General features: G+C 45.9%; 1 protein-coding gene across 2 annotated transcripts in view; it reads right to left on the bottom strand.

Moving 5' to 3' along the window:
- Positions 1-17,086, bottom strand: part of SRRM4 (serine/arginine repetitive matrix 4) — a 169,680-nt gene that overhangs the window by 52,594 nt on the left and 100,000 nt on the right. The gene's annotated exons all lie outside the window — the stretch shown is intronic.

Below are 17,086 nucleotides of genomic sequence, written 5' to 3'. Positions count from 1 at the left end.
GATTGCAGACTGGGGGCAGTGACTGTGTTGCTAGACTGCAGAGCCAGAACTTGTCAGAGCTAAGCCAGTTCTTGGAACTTTACCCAGGAGAAGCTGGGGTCCAGAAGGGGGCCAGCAGTACACTCAAGGACACTTGGTGAGTTAGGGGCTGAGCAGGGACCACCAATCAGTCCTTTGGTAGCTGTAGTCAGCTGTAGCTAAGATCTTGGTCAGATCTTAGATGGTGAGTGGGTTTGCTGCAAATATCTCATGAGCACCCCTTCCAAGAAGGTTATATCCACCCTTGGGGGGTGGCAGAACATCCCACAGCCAACGACTGGCTTAGGAGTACAAACAACCATCTCCCTTGCAGCAAGGCAATGCTATTCAGAGCTCCCTGTGGGATCAGGCTAAGGCTAGATTCCAGCTGAAACTACACCTTGTCTTGGTGTTCTGTGCTGCCCTAGCTCGCTTCCTCACTCCCTTTCTTCTAAAAGTATACTGTCAATAAGTCTGTGCATCCAAATTGCTGTCTCAGGCTTAATATCCTGTGAATTTCATCAAAGACAGACCCAGACCATGTATTCCTCTGCTGCCGCTGCTAAGTAGCTTCAGTCGTGTCCGACTCTGTGCAACCCCATAGACGGCAGCCCACCAGGCTCCCCCGTCCCTGGGATTCTCCAGGCAAGAACACTGGAGTGGGTTGCCATTTCCTTCTCCAATGCATGAAAGTGAAAAGTGAAAGTGAAGTCTCTCAGTTGTGTCGGACTCTTAGCGACCCTATGGACTGCAGCCTACCAGGCTCCTCTGCCCATGGGATTTTCCAGGCAAGAGTACTGGAGTGGGGTGCCATTGCCTTCTCCGATGTATTCCTCTAACAAACTGCTAAATAAATACAAAACAATAGTTAAGTACTGCACTGTTTGGAGTCAAAGGGACATGGGTTTGAAGCTCTGCTTTGCTGCTCCTAGGCTGTGTTGACCCAGAGGACGTGACTTAGTATTATCAAACCTTAGTTTTCCCAACTGAGGATGGCAAATGTTCATGGGTATGTTAATATTACCTGTCTCCTTAGACTGCTGTAAAAACTTAGCACGTGTAAAACTTAGCATGTTTTCTGGACACGTGACAAAGGCTCAACATATGTTATTTGATGAACATGTTGGTGATGATAGCGATGATGATGATGAAGACGATGATGGTGGCAGAATTAATGGACAGGTTGGTCCATTGCAACTCCACCAATCAACAGAAAGTTCTTAGAAGACTCTGCCTCTGAAGCTCCCGCACCAATCATCAGCAGGTTCTCACGTCACACCCTTCCCATTTATTCTCCTTTAATTCCAGTAGTCATGTAGGGATGTGAGAGTTGGACTATAAAGAAAGCTGAGCGCCGAAGAATTGATGCTTTTGAACTGTGGTGTTGAGAAGATTCTTGAGAGTCTCTTGCAAGGAGATCAAACCAGTCCACCCCAAAGAAAAGCAGTCCTGAATATTCATTGGAAGGACTGATGCTGAAGCTGAAACTCCAATACTTTGGCCACCTGATGTGAAGAACTGACTCATTGGAAAAGACCCTGATGATGGGGAAGATTGAGGGCAGAAGGAGAAGGGGATGACAGAGGATGAGATGACTGGATGGCATCAGTGACTCGATGGACATGAGTTTGAGTAAGCTCTGGGAGTTGTGATGGACAGGGAAGCCTGGTGTGCTGCAGTCCATGGGGTCACAAAGAGTCAGACACAACTGAGCGACTGAACTAAGCTTGTCCCACAGGCCTCTCCTTTGCCATTAATCATTCTTTTCTGACAGGATTTCCTGTGGGAGAGAGGGATCTCTAGAGAGACCAGCCTTCTGATTTTACCTGGAAGTGACCATTTCTGAATGCCAGCCCAGGCATCCAGCTGTACTACCTGTAAGAGATGGCTCTTCCACAGTAATTCTGATTAAGGAGTTGATGGGAAAGGTCTGTCTCTCCACTGGGATTTTTACCTGCCTTTTAAAAGTCAAACCCATTATTGCAGGATTGCGAGTTTATTAGGAAACTTTATCTTTATTAGGCAGTCAGCTTCTAGATTATCTCCCTTCAACCCTGATGGGTTCCCCTAAGCCCTAAGAGCACTTGGGGCAGGAACAGACTAGAGATCTCAGGACAGCCCTAGCATGTGGGCAGAAGTCTTTTTCAGCTCTGTGGTTTCTCTGTAGAGCACAGACAGTGCCTAAACAACCAGGAACCTCAAGGAGCCTTAGAATCAGGCAGACTGCAGCTTGAAAGCTGGTTTTGCTATTTTCAAGCTGTGATCTTGGACGAGTCACTTCATCTCTCTTCTGCAGAACGGGGTTAATGGTAGTGTCCAGCTCATAGAGGTGATGCACGTAAGTGCTTAACACCATTCCTGGTGCAGAGTAAGCACTTAATCAATGTTAGCTGTCATTGTGATTGTAATTATTCATTGTAAATAGCCTTTGGGGCAGAGTCTCTCAACTTGGATGTCTGCTTAAGCTGATCCCTCTGCCCGCAATGCCCTCTCTTCACTTCTCTGCCAGGAAAAGCCTCACTCAACCGTCAAGGCCCAGCTCAGCTGTTCCTGAACAATGCCTCCCCCACCCCCACCGCCCCACTCCCTGCCACTGCCCAGTTCCTCATTGGAATAAATTCTGCAGTCTCCTTGCTCCATGATATTGCAGCATAACCTTGACCAAGGTCCCTCGTCTATTTAAGACTTAGTTTTTTCATTTGAAAAATGGGAACGGGACTTCCTGGTGGTCCAGTGGCTAAGACTCTGTGTTCCCAACGCTGGAGGCCTGGGTTCGATCCCTGGTGACTGCTGCATACAACTAAGACCTGGCACAGCCAACAAATAACTATTTAAAAAGGGGATAATGCCTTATGCATTGGGGTAGCTGTAGGAAATATATAGTCATTAAGCTAAGCACAATGTCTATTATATTATCATTTCAATTAGCTTGAAAGAGACTTGGTAGCTCCCATCAGAGAAAGACCTTCTGCCTGGTGAGGAGACTTGTGGATTATTCTTTCACAGTCATCTTTGAGGTGTATATGGCTTCTAACCTGCCTGACCCTGGAAACAGGGGACTGGCCTCAGTGAACTCTGAAAAGTCTGTCCAATTCAAAGATTTTTGTGAGTCAGATTCTCCTCTGCGTCTAAGTCATCCCCATCTCTTTGTCTCTTTCTAAACACATTGGGGGTGGCACAGAAGGGACCCACTTGGCCCATGCATCCCCAATTTAAGGATGAGGTCACCTCTAAACACAGCTTCTGAGTTCCTAGGCAGAAGCGTAAGTAGACCAACTTCCACTCACTGTGTTATAGTAAAAGGACCACATGTTTACTGAGCACCTGTCACGTGACAACACCTCACCAGATATTTAAGTCCCATTATTTCATTTAAGTTTCATAATAAACCCTTGAGGCGGGTATTGTAAGGGTTGTTTTTAGATGAGAAAAACAGAGACTCAGAGAGGTGTAGTAACTTGCCTAAGGACACACAGCAAGCGAATGAGGAAGCCCAGAATTCTCAAGAAACTGTAGCTGGTCTCCAGACAGGATGGCCACACAGCCCAGTTTCTGGTATAACTAAGTCTCTTTCCACTGCAATCATGTCTCTGCCTCCGCCTCACTGGTGTTCTGTCTTCTTCCTATTTGCTCGCCTGCACCCGGTCGCCTGGCTGCTGTCTGCAGAGTCTATTGACAGAGACACTCAATCAATCAGCCAGCTTGCTCCGACAGCTAAAAAACACCCCATCGACCAATTTTCCCTCCAGCGCCTTTCCACGGACCATGAAACCTCGCTAATTTGGAATTTGCAATGATTTCTGACACAGAACCTGCATTTCTCATTCTGGTAAAAAAAAAAAAAATCTGAATGAAATGTTATCCTATGGAACCCTGGGGACTTCTGAGCAAGGCCCTGGCAGCCAACAAGCCCTTTTCCACCCCTCTTCTCTTTGTTCCTTCTCCTGGTTTCTTCTACTTGCTTCCATTTCTAGGTTGGATGATAACTGATGGCACCATTATAAATCCTAATACTACTAATAATAACAGCAGATATTCATGGAGCATTAGCTATCTTCCAGCACTGTTCTAAGTGCTGCATCTGTTTGCCTGATAATCCTTACCACAATTATTTGAGGCTGGTACAATGATCATCCCCATTTTACCAATGAAGAAACTGAGGCAAGAGGAGATCCCAATAATAGGTGGTAGAGATGGAATTTGAACCCAGGCAGTCTGCCTCCAGAATCACTGTGGATGGTGACTGCAGCCATGAAATTAGAAGACACTTGCCTCCTGGAAGGAAAGTCATAACAAACTTAGATAGCATACTGAAAAGCAAAGACATCACTTTGCCAACAAAGGTCCATATAGTCAAAGCTATGGTTTTTCCAGTAGTCGTGTATGGATGTGAGAGTTGGACTACAAAGAAAGCTGAGTGCCAAAGAATTGATGCTTCGAATTGTGGTGCTGGAGAAGACTCTTGAGAGTCCCTTGGACAGCAAGGAGATCAAACGAGTAATTCCTAAAGGAAATCAACCCTGAATATTCACTGGAAGGATGAATTGAAGGATAAACCTGAAGCTCCAATACTTTGGCCACCTGATGTGAAGCGCCAACTCACTGGAAAAGACCCTGATGCTGGGAATGGTTGAAAGCAAAAGGAGAAGAGGGTGGCAGAGGATGAGATGTTTAGATAGCATCACTGACTCAATGGATATGAACTTGAGCAAACTCAGGGAGATAGTGGAGGACAGGGAAGCCTAGTGTACTGCAGTCCATGGGGTCACAAAGAGTTGGACACAACTTAGCAAATGAACGAAAACAACAGTCTGCCTCCAGAACCCACGGTCTTCCCCTCTCCACCACTGTGCTTCTAGGGCTGAACACTATGGGGGCCACGTGGGGACACCACATTACCCCAGTAGTGCCTCCTGCTTGGGGCCTCTGAAAGCGCCATTCAATGATGCAAGGAAACTCCATATCCTTCTACAGCTGTGTGATGGGTATATAGAGCTGGAAGTCAGTGAAAAAGCTGCCTCCTGACTGTGTCCCTATGGCCTTCCCCAAGTGACAGGCACACAGCCTTCAAAAGAAACTGGTGGTGAGGAGTTCGAGAAGGATCTTTCCTGGGTTCAGAATCCTGTTTTAGAGTACTGATTGCCCTTAGGGGCCAACCATCTAACCGAAACCCTGGTTTCTTTCTATAGATATTTTATTCTATGTTGACTGAGACGCAGAACACAGCTGGAAGGCTGTGTGCCGTGCCCTGCCCCTTTCCTGTGTAAAGGTCCTTTGGCATCCTTTTGCATAAGCCAAGAGTGGACTTGCCTTTGTGGATTTGAAGTTAAGAGTCCTTTTTTTTCAGGCGGGCTCAGACTTCCTGGGCCCAGAGCCAAGCTGACAGTGCAGCTGCCCAGAACACTCTGTGTGTCCACCATGGCCTTGGGTCTGCACCAGAGGGCAGAAGAGCAGCTGGGGCATCTAGATTCACAGCAGGGACCCACCCAGGAGGGTTAGCCACACAGGGATGCAGGGGGCAGGCATCGCAAGTCGGGAGTACAGTGCAAATAAGACATGGAATTTAGAATCACTGCTTTGGTCTGGAAAAGCCCTCCTGCACTCTTGTGACAGACTGTGCATGTCACAAAATGCATGACCTCACTGAATCCCTATCACAGCCCTGTGATGCAGGCGCTGCTAAGCTTCCCATTTTACAGGTGGGGAAATCTAGGCACAGAGATGTGAATTCCAGAAAAGCTGGACCCAGGTTTTCTCAATGTCAAGATGAATCATGTGGCAGCTCAGATATGTCCAGGGTGACCATAGAATTCACTGTCCAAACTGGGACACCTGGAATCAAAAGGGGACAGACAGTAGATACCCAGGATTTGTGGTCATCCTGGGCTATCTCCCTTTTCTGACCTTGAGACTTTAGTCCAACTGTTTCCTCTACCTCTCATCCTGGAAGTCCCACAGGCACCTGAGACTTACCTGTCCAAACTTCAACACATCATCACCCCCACAACCTGTCCTCCAGCTCCACCTTCTACCTTCTTATGCAAGCGGCAACCCACCACCCCCCGGACCGCCTCTTTCTCTCACTCTCATATCCAGTCTATCAGCAGATCTTGACCATTTTGACTTCAAAGCATCTCAGCATTTGTCTCCTCTCCAAAGTCCTTGATGTGGATATCAAGGGCCTTCAAGGTCCATAGCCCCGGCTGACCTCTCCAGGTGTGTCATTCTCTGCTGCTTTCTCACGCACTGTGCTCAAAACATCTGACATCCTTGCAGGGCCCTGAACAGCCCTAGCATCTAGATGCAGCAGAGCATGAAACTTAAGGACATGGCCTGGCACCAGATTACTGGGTTCAAACCCTTGTCCTGCACTTTGTGACCTTGGGTAATTGACTTCACCACTCTGGGCCTCAGAGCTTCATCTGTAAGATGTGGATAGTAAGAGTACCTGTCTCACAGAGTCATTTCAGGGATTAACAGTTAATACATGTAAAGCTCTTAGAACAGTGCTTATTTCTTATTAATTAAGAAATGGCATCAGTCACTTTGGCTCCTTCAACCTGAGTACCTCCTATCCATTTTTTAGAGATTTCAACTTAGAATGCCACCTCCTCCAGGAAGCCATTCCTGACTACTTAGACCAGTTACGTCCCTTCTCTATGCTCACAATATACCTCTCTGCTTGATTTTCTCTTCCCCTGCCCTGGACCATGAAGCCTTTGAGGCAGAGCCTGAGTCTTTTCTAGCATTGTGTCCTCAGCATCTGGAAGGTGCCAAATCCATGGTGTCTTCAGTAAATATTGGCTGGATGGGAGAAATGACTGGATAAACAGCCTAATCACGCCAACGAGGGACAGGTTACTGAGGGGACAGACAGTGGATGGCAGTGTGTCTCACCGTCAATGTGGCTACAGATACCATTGGGACAGTTCCCAAGGCCCAGGACACTGGCATTCGTAGTAGACATTTCTCCAAGATGAGCAGGTACTTAAGGGCAGCTGGTCTCCCCTGAGGGCACTGCATGCAGAAAAGGAGTGTGGCTCTCCCCAGCTTTCCTGCAATAAATGCCTTGCTGTTCACCGTCCCACCTTCCAGACCACTAGCTCCTCAGCTCCAGGGGGCAGAGGACAAACTGGATCCCTCTGCTCAGTGTTCATAAGCTCCCATTCCCACTCACCTCCAGGTATTCCCCTTCCTCATCAGTTAGACTCTCTGAACCCAGGGGCCTGGCTTCCTGTCTCAGCTTTGCCAGATACTTGTAATGTGGTCTTGGGCAAACAAATTCACCTTTCTGTGCCTTGATTCCCCCACCTGTAAAATGGAAAGCTTAACAGTGCCTACATCACAGGGCTGAGATGAAGATTCAGTGAGGTCATGCATTTTGTGACACACGGTCTGTCATAAGACTGCAGTAGGGCTTTTCCTGAATTTTTGAAAAATGATTCTAAATTCTGTGTCTTATTTGCACTGTTCTCCACACTTGCAATGCCTGCCCCCTGCATCCCTGTGTGGCCAACCCTCCTGGGTGGGTCCCTGCTGTGCATCTAGATGCCCCAGCTGCTCTTCTGTCCTCTGGTGCAGACCCAAGTCCACAGTGGACACCCAGAATATTCTGGGCAGTTGCACTGTCAGCCTGGCTCTGGGCCCAGTAAGTCTGAGCCCTTTTCTGAAGAATCAGCTGACCAGCAAATGCCCCTGGCTGACTTGGGAGTGGGACCATTTCCTTATATGCAACCTGCTTGGTAGGCAGGTGGGGAGGGAGTCTGAGAAGGAAGGAGCCACTATCTTTTGGGCATCTGAAACCTAATCCTGCTGTGGAGCCCTGGGAACCAGTGTAGACACGCAACTCCAAGTACTTTCATCTGAGGCACCTGGAGAATTTGCCCTCAGCTGCCTTCTGCCCTGGGTCTCGGCTTGGTGGGCTCAGCGGCTGGAGTGCCCTCAGGTGCAGGTCTCTGTTCCCGTTAGCTGGAAGCCTGGTAGACGTCCTCGGAAGCGGTGGGCACCGAGGGGAAACGGGCCAGCTTCCCTGGACTTTCACAAGCAGAGGTCCTGAATCCCAGGAAACACCAGACCTCACCCCCCTTGTCAAATCCTCCCTTCTTGCCTCCCTTCCTATCTCCTTCCTTCTCCTTCCCCAGACATTTCCTGAGCTCGGGCTCTGCTAAGCATCCTTCGTGTGGAAAGTTGAACAGGATCCCATGGTTCCCCAATCTGAAACCTCTTTCCTATAATGCTCAGAGAGGGGATGTGACCTGCTCCACATGACGTGGCAGAGAAGTTAGCAGAAACTTGGTCCTCCTCCTTGAGCTTCAGGCTTCTCTGAAGAGGGTTCTTCCTGGAAAATCCATCCCAGCCCATTCCCTGGAACCTCTTCCTCTGGCTGGAAGCTGGGTGGGGAGGGTGGGAGGAGGGGGCTGGAGTAAGGATCCAGCGGTCAAGCTGGGCTGCTGGGTGTGACGGCTGGCAGGGAGCGACACCTTTGTCCCATGACTGCTCCTGGCTGAATCACCAGCCAGGCCGGCTTGGCTCAGTGTTTCAAACTCATCCTTGTGTACTGGAACAGTCTCAGGAAGAAAAACAGCATTTTGCCTTTTCTTGCAATTTAAAAGGAGGGGGAAAATCACAAACATACTTTCCGTCTCGCCAGAGAGCGGCCCATTTGAGAAGATCAATCAAATGTTTTCAGTCAAAACCTAAACAGGTCCACATTTCCCCAAATTCCATGGGCTGAAGGGAAGGTGGGACAGACAGAGGAGTGATGAGGCTACCGTGGTGGCGGAACTAGCCACAGCGTGGGGAGAGGGGCTCCACCGTCTGTCAGTGGGGGTGGGGCAGGGGAGAGGCTGGACAGGGTGAGGGGCTCCTTCTCCTGATGGAGGGTCTTGGCTTGTATTCAGAGGAGCTGCAGAGCCCCATGGAGACCCCCACTAGGAGTTTAGCCCACTCTCTAACTCTTGAGGAATAACAAGGCTGATCGTGAGACCCACAAGACAGAGCCACAACCCACAAGGGATGCTTCCAACTCAAGGGAGAAATGTCTCCCTGCAGAACAGCTCAGCAGTTGTCAGCCACAGCGTGACACGCTGATCCATCACGATCAATTGTAAGCTCTGTCATGGTTTTGTTACTAATGATTACTAAAGATGAAAATTTGGGAATGATTTTCAATTGGAAAAAAAAAGTATGAACACATGAATCTTTATCATCCCAGCTGATGGCAGCTCCTTTCAAGTGGTAACCTTGGAGCTGTCCTTGACTTCTCCCTCGCAAACCCCGGGTCTTACCTATCAGCAAGTCTTGATGCTACCTTCAAAATACATCCAGAATCCAGGATTGAAATATATGTATTACCATAAGTAAAACAGAGAGCTAGTGGGAAGTTGCTCACACAGTGAGCTCAACCAGTGCTCTGTGACAACCTAGAGGGGTGGGATGGGGTGGTGAGTGGGAGGGAGGTTCAAGAGGGAGGATATAAATATATATACTTGGGGCTGATTCACGTTGTTGTGTGGCAGAAACCAATACAACATTGTAAAGAAATTATCTTCCAATCAAAAAAAAAAAAAAAATACCCAGAATCCAAACATTTCTCACTTCCTATGTGGCTACCACCCTGGTCCAGGCCCACATCATCTCTCACTTGTTCTCTCTGCGTCCAGCCTTGCTGTCCTGCAACCTATTCCTCAGAAAGCAGCTGGAGGGGAGGAATCCTGCTAAAACTCAAGTCATGTCATGGTTCTCCTCTTTTCAAAGCCCTCCAAAGTCTTCCCTAAAGCCAAAATAATTACAGGACCCATGCAACCCGGCCTCTGTTATCGCACTGACCTCACTCTGCATTCTTTTCTGCTGGTCTCTCTACTCCTGCCCCACTGGCCCCTCTGCTGCTCTTCTGAGATGCCAACTATAGTTCTGCCTCAGGACCTGTGCACAGGCCATTTCCACTGCCTTGCACACTCTTCCACATGACATCCTCCTTCATTTGCTTCAAGTCTGCTCAAATGTCACTTTCTCACTGACTTTTTTCCCCTGACAATCCTACATAAACGTTATTTAAAATTGCAACTCTTCCCCATTGTACAATGACCTCTTCCTGCTCTATTTCCCTCTATTGTACTATATATTTAAAAAGATAATCATTTAAGTTTATTTTGCTTACTGTACAATCTCCCCACCCTCCACTAGGATTGACGTTTCATGAAGGCAGGGGTTTTTTTGTCGCTTTTGTTCACAGCTGTTTCCTCAGACTCCTGGCACAAAGTAAGTGTGCAATTAAATATTTGTGAAATGAGTAATTGGATGGATTCATGATTCCTCCTTTAATAGAGTCCTTTATCCTGAGTTTTACTGTGTTTTCTTGAGCAGGAAAGGTGTGAAATTAAGTTTGTGTACTGAATGTTAACATTATGTGATCCTGTATTAGGCAAGGGGGTCTCCTGGGTCTATGAACATCATCTGTCATATGTCTGGACTGTTGGGGAAAAAAAGGTTGAGAGCACTAGGACTTATGAGTGGATTTACAATATCACATGGATCTTAATTGCTGTTTGGCTTTGAGAAAGTTGCCTGCTCTTTCTAAGAGACAGTGGAGGAGCAATGGGACAGTCATTGCATCCAGAGCACTTTGGCTCAGGTTCTGATTCTCCCACCATGAGCTGAGTGATCTTGACCAAAGAACTTGATTTCAGAAATCTTTGTCTCCATGTGTCCATCATGGGGAGAAAGAAGCCACTGGGTAACAGGGACAGCATCTATGAGGGTGAGATTTGGACTTGAATTCTGGCTCAGCCAGTCCCTAACCATGAACTTCCTTTCTTTACCTTAAACGGGAATAACCCAGTCCCACTGGAATGTTGTGATGATTAAATAAGTTACTGAAAAGACAATGATATGGAAATAATAATAGCAGTTTTAGTACTTATATTCCAGTCTTCCTTCTATGTTTTTATAGATAACTCATTTAATTTTCATCACAGTGCTTTGAGGACAACATTATTATTCCTATTTTAAATAGGAGGAAACTGAGGCACAGAGTGGTTAAATAAGTCACCCAAGGTCACACAGCAGAGCCACATTTCAAAGGTCTAAAATCAGCTCTTGCTCCCTGCTCCCTCTCTAGCACTGAATAGAACCACTTGGGTCCTTAACATCCTCTTGCATCAGTCAACAGAAGCTGGGACTTAGAACCAGCCAACACCCTACATTCTCTAGGTGTGGCCCCACACCTTTAAGCACCAGTATTCTTCTGAGCATCTGAGTGGAGAAGTGTGCCAGGTAGCTGAATTTGGGTTGATTAAATCAAGGAGAAAATCAATTAAATTTAAATAAAGAAAAAAGATTGGAAATCAGGCACAATGCCTTCTTAATTACAGCACCTAATCACTGGCTGAAAAAAAAAATAACCACAGAACATTTCATTTCATATAAGGCCTTGTGTATCTAAAGTGAGAGGCTCCTAATGAAATGTACATTTCCCCACTTGACTAGTAATTGACTAGGCGATCCTGGCAGTTTCATGAGTGGAAATGATCAGGCGTAATAGCCAGAGCTTTTAAAGGATGTGACAACACAGGATGCTTTGGGGGCTTATTGAGGGGTAGTTGACCCCAAGTTCTCCTTTCCTTGCAGTACAACTCACAATTCTCCCGACAGTGAATGCAGCCACTGGGCAGGGCCAAGTGTGCAATGCAGCAGGCGAGCATGATTAAATGGCTTTTTTTTCTGCACAGTCCAGTGTCATCGCAAACACACAGAGCTGGGGAAGATCGCCGGCAATCAGCGACTAAATGCCTCAAAGAAATTACTCTGACAAGCATCCCTGCCATTTAGATCCTGGATTATAGCCTTCTAATTGGTCTCCCTGTCCCCCATCTCCCTCATTCCAATCTTTCTTGTCCACTGCAGCTAGGGGCATCTTTATATAGGCACATCTCATTGAGTCACTTCTTTGATTAAAACCCTTCACTGGAGGCTCGTTGAGATTAGAGCAGTCCAGACTCCCTACCCTGGCTCAGGGAAGGGATCACCGACGTGATCGGATTCCAGCCCATCATTTCTCTGGCCTTTGTTCCCTGTTCCTGCATCCTTTATTCCAAACATACTGACCCAGTAGAATTCTTTCAAATCTTTCCTGCACTCATGATTTCATGTCTTTGCATGTGCAGTTCCTTCTGCCTGAAACACCCTTCCCTTCACCTGACTAACCCCTGTATCACATCCTCCCAAACCAGTCTCCCACGTGGCTAGACTTGCTTTTCAGACTAGCTTTCTCCTATCACGGCAAACATTACATGGAATAATGATTGTTCACGAGCTCAGTGAGGGCAGATTCTTAGGTCTGTTGAATTGATTTCTGCCCAGAACCCAGCACAGTATCCAGCCCTGCTTAAAGACTTTGTTGAATGAGTGGGAGTAGACTTGCCGCGAATGGTTGCCATCATCTGCATGATGTGGAGCTTACTTCTTACAAGGTAACACATCTAGAACATCATCTCTCACTTGGTATGCTATCTTTTTTTTTTTTTGGACTACTAATGAGTGTAATAAGGCTCAATGTTTGCTTGCTATTTTGGTCCTTTTAGAAGGTGGGCAGTGACCAGAGCTCCTGGGGACATCATCGACTCAGTTAATTGGACAACTAGCCCCCGTTTACTGTACCCCTGTGATTGCCCAGCATTGAGCTGGACAGCTGAGCTTTAGAACGCTGACAAAGGTGAAGTATCTGTGGTACAATAGCTCACAGCTCAGTGCAAAGCAGATGTGCAAATGGATACTTACAACACCAGGCCATAAGGAAGGATCGATTTCCACAACAGTTCCTTCTGTAGGGCAGGGGACTGAAGTGCAGAAATGGGCCATAGCTTTCCTGAAGTCACAAGTAGGAAAACTGTATATCCCACCTGCCTCCCCTCAAGACGCCCATGCCATCTTTAGATGGAGGAGAATCTCCCAAGCCACCAGTGTAGAAGCCAGATCCAGTGAAGCCATTTTTGAGATGGGTAAGCCTGAGTGCATTTGGAAGCAGGTGAGGTTTAGAGAAGCATCAAAATTAGAGTTTAGTGAAAGATATAGTGATTCCAAGAAGTTAAGGTCTGGAGACCAAGAATCATAAACACCGGGTCTCTGCTCCAGGTCCACTGAATGATGTTGGAGAGAAGTTCTCTTAAAATTCCTTATTGTCTGCAGTTTGGAGAAGGCAAGTGTTGAACTACTCATTGCATTCATTCATTCATTCAACAAATACCAGATATTTAAATGAGCCAGGCAATATGCTAAGTCCTCTGCAGACATTTTCTCATTAAATTAAAGCTGATTTTAAGGTATTCTTCTAATTTCTCCCCCTTTGCATATGGGGAACCTGGAGTCAGAAACAAAAATAACTTGCTAAGGTTGCCAAAATTAATAATAATGATAAGAGTTAGCATTTTATGGGTCATTTATTGCATGCCCGACAGGGTGCCAAGTTAATACATCAGTTTTAATCCTCATGACAAGTTTATGGAATAGGTATCCTTAATAGTCCATTTTACAGATGAGGTGATTGATATTTCAAAAGGTCAAGGAACTTGCCCAGAGTCAACAGATCGTGCATGATGGAACCAGAATCTTATTCTAAATCTGCTTTAGTCCCTAGCCCAGTACTAATCATTGTGGTCCCCGGACTGCTTACATCAGAATCAGTTGAAACGTGTGTAAAATGCAGAATCCCAGGCCCACATGGCCCTCTAGAATCTGAGGGTAAGGTCCAGGAATCAGCATTTGATACAAAGTTTGTAGGTGATTCTTACACTCACTAAAGTTTGAAGACTTTGTGGCCACTCTTCAGGTAGGGACTCAGCAGCATTCAATGAAAAAGAAAATATTCCATTTGACTTTCTCACTCAGTTGATTTGGAAAAACATAATGAAAGGAAGAAAATCAGTGAAACTCTCCCTGGGTCCCAGGAGGGCTGCAAGAAATGTAAAAAATGAAGACGGCAAAGACATTTTGATGCCAATATTCCAGCAGATGTGTTTATGCAAGTCGGTTTGATTACAGGTGCTAAAAATACTCCTTTAAATTTAGGAGCCCAGAACACTTCCCAGTGCTTTACCAAAAAACAGCTTTTAAAAAATTTTAATTCATTCTTTACCCCCGCCTCCTTCAACTAGTTATTAGTATTGATGCTGGAGTTCCAGTTTGTTATCGAGAATTATAATGGCAAATCATGAAGACATTTTCTCTGATTACACAGATTCTCAGTGTATTTGGCTCCCATCTCCCTTCCAGCCATTCCTCTGAATCAGCAAAGCACCAGCTGTACTCTTTGACTTCCTTGGGGTGGTTGAATACCAGACCTTGACAACTTCCCAAAATAAATTTTTCATCCAGAGGGTTCAGTCTGCACCTCCTTTCCCCAACCACTCTTATGATTTTGTACTTTATATCTTTGAATCATAGAATGATTAGCCCTGAGAGGTTCAAAGACTCAATCCACAGAGAAGGAAACTAAGACACAGAAAGAAGGGGGGTAATTCACTAGAAGTGGCAAAAGCATGAAATAACAGGGCTGGTCCAGAGCCCCAGGCATCCTGCCTGTGGCATCTTCCCATTACAATAGACTGCTTCTCCTGGAATTCTGATCTCCACCACGTACTAGCTTGTGATCTTTAACCAAGTTACTAAACCTTTCTGAGCCTCAGTTTTCTCATCTGTAAAATGGGAACAGTAGTGACACTCACCTCAAAGGGCTTTTGTGAGGATTAAATGATTTAATTCATGCAAAGTAGGAAGCACAATGGCATGTACATAGTAAACACTCCATAATGGCAGCTATCACCCTCCTTCTCATTATCATCACGCAGTCCCCAGCACACGTTGATCAGTGAGTGGTTGTATGTGTGTGTTAGTCACTTGGTCATGTCCGACTCTTTGTGACCCCGTGAACTGTAGCCCACCAGGCTCCTCTGTCCACGGAATTCCCCAGGCAAGAATACTGGAGTGGGTTGCTATTCTCTTCTCCAGGGGCTCTTCCCAACCCAGGGATCAAACTTGGGTCTCCCAGCAATGCAGCTTCTTTATCATCCGAGCCACCAGGGAAGCCCGCAAGTGAGTGGTTACTAATACTAAAATTTTTGATCATTTTTTATCTTGCTCATTTTTTAAATAAGAAGAAACAATGCCTTATAAAAAAAATAAACAAGTGTGCAGTAAATGTCACTTGGATGTTTTATGAACAAACAAGAAAGATCCAAAATTACTAACCCCAAGCTTTGACTAACTTAACATTTATTTCACTTGGAGATTAGGGATGCTGACCACTGGTTAACCTTCACATAACCCATCAGCTTCTATGGAAGGGACACTGGCCTTGATCACTGTTCCTCCTTCAAGACTCACTCAAATGCTCCCTGACCCTGGAGTCTTCCTCTGACCTTCTCTGAGCTTCCCCCACAAGGCTTGGCCTTAGAGAAGACCTTCTCTTTCATCCTATATGGAAATTCATTATAATTGGTGTGGGCCTCCTAGGACTTTTCCCTTCCAGACCAGTGCTAGACCTCTAGACCAGTATCTTCACTGAACACTCCCTGAGGAGCTATTTAAAATTGCCACTCTAGGGCAGGGGCCTGGCATTGATATTTTTTAAAAGCACCTCCCTCCTTCCAGGAATCTATTCTCTTATAGAGTCAGAGATAAGAACTATTGCTTTAGACCGTAATAATATATATAATGTATTATATATAAAATCATAAAATAATTTATATATATATATATATATATATATGATTTTCTGGCCCACCTAACTCAGAGTCCATTGGGAGTAGGTTTTACTTGTCTTCTCATCTGCAGCCTTAACGTAGGGATTAACAAGCACTTAATATTTACTGAATTAGGTGGCAATAACCTTTTATACTGGCTTCCCATATGACTCAGCAGTAAAGAATCCGCCCCACCAATCCATGGGGTTGCAAAATAATCAGACACTTAGCAACTAAACAACAACAAACCTTTTATACTAATCACCATGACCCTTGTTGGCTCATAAAGATGGTACTTCTTATCTATTTAATCTCTGAGTCTCAGTTTCCCCATCCCTACAATGGGGGTGAAAATCATATCTGTTTCTTGGAGCTACTTATGGTGAGCATTGAATGAGATTATGTGGGTGAAGTGCCTAGGTGGAGTCAGGAACATCAGAAATGCCCACAAAATGTGATATTTTTCTTTTCCTTTAACTAGTCTCTCAGCAATAACCTCATATATGCAGATGACACCACCCTTATGGCAGAAAGTGAAGAGGAACTAAAAAGCCTCTTGATGAAAGTGAAAGAGGAGAGTGAAAAAGTTGGCTCAAAGCTCAACATTCAGAAAACTAAGATCATGGCATCTGGTCCCATCACTTCATGGGAAATAGATGGGGAAATAGTGGAAACGGTGTCAGCCTGTTTTTTTGGGCTCCAAAATCACTGCAGATGGTGATTGCAGCCATGAGATTAAAAGACGCTTACTCCTTGGAAGGAAAGTTATGAGCAACCTAGATAGCATATTCAAAAGCAGAGACATTACTTTGCCAACAAAGGTTCGTCTAGTCAAGGCTATGGTTTTTCCAGTGGTCATGTATGGATATGAGAGTTGGACTGTGAAGAAGGCTGAGCGCCGAAGAATTGATGCTTTTGAACTGTGGTCTTGGAGAAGACTCTTGAGAGTCCCTTGGACTGCAATTTGATCAAACCAGTCCATCCTAAAGGAGATCAGTCCTGGGTGTTCTTTGGAAGGAATGATGCTAAAGCTGAAACTCCAGTACTTTGGCCACCTCATGAGAAGAGTTGACTCATTGGAAAAGACTCTGATGCTGGGAGGGGAGGGATTGCGGGCAGGAGGAGAAGGCGACAACAGAGGATGAGATGGTTGGATGGCATCACCGACTCGATGGACGTGAGTTTGAGTGAACTCCGGGAGTTGGTGATGGACAGGGAGGCCTGGCGTGCTGCGATTCATGGGGTCGCAGAGTCGGACACGACTGAGCAACTGAACTGAGTCTCTCAGCAAGCAGTCAGAGGAAAGGAAGGGAAGCAGCAGGAGTGCTCAG

The sequence above is a fragment of the Bos indicus x Bos taurus genome, chromosome 17, assembly GCF_003369695.1.
Source record: "Bos indicus x Bos taurus breed Angus x Brahman F1 hybrid chromosome 17, Bos_hybrid_MaternalHap_v2.0, whole genome shotgun sequence".
Lineage (NCBI taxonomy): Eukaryota > Metazoa > Chordata > Mammalia > Artiodactyla > Bovidae > Bos > Bos indicus x Bos taurus.
This window is presented reverse-complemented; position numbering and strand designations above follow the sequence as displayed.